We start from the raw sequence: 2675 nt of genomic DNA on the forward strand, positions 1-2675 counted from the left end.
AAACCCGTAAACATCGAATCCTACGATGGCACAACAGACCCCGCGGTTTGGATCGAAGATTATCTTCTTCACATCCATATGGCCCGCGGCGACGATCTCCATGCCATCAAGTATCTCCCACTCAAACTTAAAGGACCAGCTCGGCATTGGCTTAACAGCTTGCCCGTAGAGTCAATTGGGTGTTGGGAAGACCTAGAAGCCGCATTCCTCGATAACTTCCAGGGCACGTATGTGCGGCCACCAGACGCCGATGACCTAAGCCACATAATTCAGCAGCCAGACGAATCGGCCAGACAATTCTGGACACGGTTCTTGACAAAGAAAAACCAAATCGTTGACTGTCCGGATGCAGAGGCCCTTGCAGCCTTCAAACATAACATCCGCGACGAGTGGCTAGCCCGGCACCTGGGACAGGAAAAGACGAAATCCATGGCAGCCCTCACATCATTAATGACCCGCTTTTGCGCGGGAGAGGATAGCTGGCTAGCTCGTAGCAACAACCTCCGTAAAAATTCTGGCAGTTCGGATACTAAGGACAACAACGGCAGGTCACGTCGAAACAAAAATAAGCACCGCATTAACAGCGACGACAAGGAGGATACGGCAGTCAACGCCGGATTCCGAGGCTCTAAACCCGGTCAACGGAAGAAGCCATTCAAAAGGACCACTCCGGGTCCGTCCAATTTGGACCGAATACTCGATCGCTTATGCCAGATACATGGCACCCCTGAAAAGCCAGCTAATCACACCAACAGAGATTGCTGGGTGTTCAAGCAGGCAGGTAAGTTAATTGCCGAAAACAATGACAAGGGTCTAAACAGCGACGACGAGGAAGAGACCCGACCGCCGAACAATAGAGGACAGAAGGGTTTCCCCCCACAAGTGCGAACGGTGAACATGATTTACGCAACCCATATACCCAAAAGGGAGAGGAAGCGCGCACTAAGGGACGTCTATGCGATGGAGCCAGTCGCCCCGAAGTTCAATCCATGGTCCTCTTGTCCGATCACTTTCGGTCGAAGAGACCATCCGACCAGCATACGCCATGGCGGATTCGCCGCATTGGTTCTAGACCCAATCGTCGATGGATTTCACCTCACGAGAGTCCTGATGGACGGCGGTAGTAGCCTGAACCTGCTTTATCAGGATACAGTGCGCAAGATGGGCATAGACCCCTCAAGGATTAAACCTACAAAGACAACCTTTAAAGGTGTCATACCAGATGTGGAAGCCAATTGTACGGGCTCAGTCACACTGGAAGTGGTCTTCGGATCCCCGGACAATTTCCGGAGCGAAGAGTTAATCTTCGACATAGTCCCATTTCGCAGCGGCTATCACGCTCTGCTCGGACGAACCGCGTTTGCAAAGTTCAACGCGGTGCCGCATTACGCATACCTCAAGCTCAAGATGCCAGGCCCTCGTGGAGTCATCACGGTCAACGGAAATACGGAACGCTCCCTCCGAACGGAGGAACATACAGCGGCTCTCGCGGCAGAAGTATAGAGCAGCCTTTTAAGGCAATTCTCGAGTCCGGCCGTCAAACAGCCGGATACAGCAAAACGCGCCCGAAGCAATACCAACCAAGACAACCTGGCACGATCAGAGCATGCGTAGCAATGCGGCCCTAACCCCCGCCCTCGCATGATTGCAAGGACAACTCTCCGCGTACATCATTACGCTTTGGAGATACCATGGGCGCAGGGGAAGGGGCACGATCACAATGGGCCCAGAGTGCGGCTCGACCACACCAGGGGCTCGCAAGCGCGCCCCCTTCTTTTTTTTTATTATTATTATTATTTTCCTTCTTTGTATACACAGGACTCCGCTAACCAGAGGCCCTGTCCGGTGGTGAACCTGCCGAACTCGCGATGCAATAGCCAGGGAAGAAAGAAGGCTGCGACGAATACTCAGGTGGTCTCAATTACGAGCATTAAATTCGATTATATACACCAAGTCCGCAGCTCATCCCTGGAGGGGGACCTGTTTAATTAGTCCAAATCCCTTGCTTACCGCACTATTTGTATCAGTCCGCATTCATAGCATACTTCCTTTAATAAATAACGCAGCACTTTTCGACTGCAATTACATTACTTTATATATATATATATATATATATATATATATATATATATATATATATATATATATATATATATATATATATATGTTCATTACAGGACATCTTGCACCCGTATATTTTGGTACGGTCTAATACACCAGGGGCTTATGTTCCCCGCATTATGGTGTGATAAGTCCGAACACTTTCACAAGTGCGGCACCCCGAACTTATAGCATTATATGAATCGGCTCCGAATCATGTCTTGGGTCAATAGTTGGGTTTGCCCGGCTCCCACGTTTTGGTGCCTTACGTTCCGTTCTGTCGGCTAAGGTGGCACTGGGAGAACCACTGTGATTGCACCCCGGTTGAGCCGGGCGAGCGCCTCAGTGGAGAAAGCTAAAACTGACCGGCATGATAAGGCGAGAGACTGGTCGCTGTTCGAGAGGTCCTTTCGAGTCCTTAAAGACTCACGCCGCTTCGAGCGAAGTTCCGGATAAATGTCCGACGAAGGCGTGGATAGCGCCCCGGATTCGGTCTTTTGAATACCAGGGGCTTCGCCGAAATTTAAAATTATAGAATTCTATGGCTAAGTGAGAGTGTTCAAGCATTATAAGTC

The sequence above is a fragment of the Triticum dicoccoides genome, chromosome 7B (genome assembly GCF_002162155.2).
Source record: "Triticum dicoccoides isolate Atlit2015 ecotype Zavitan chromosome 7B, WEW_v2.0, whole genome shotgun sequence".
Lineage (NCBI taxonomy): Eukaryota > Viridiplantae > Streptophyta > Magnoliopsida > Poales > Poaceae > Triticum > Triticum dicoccoides.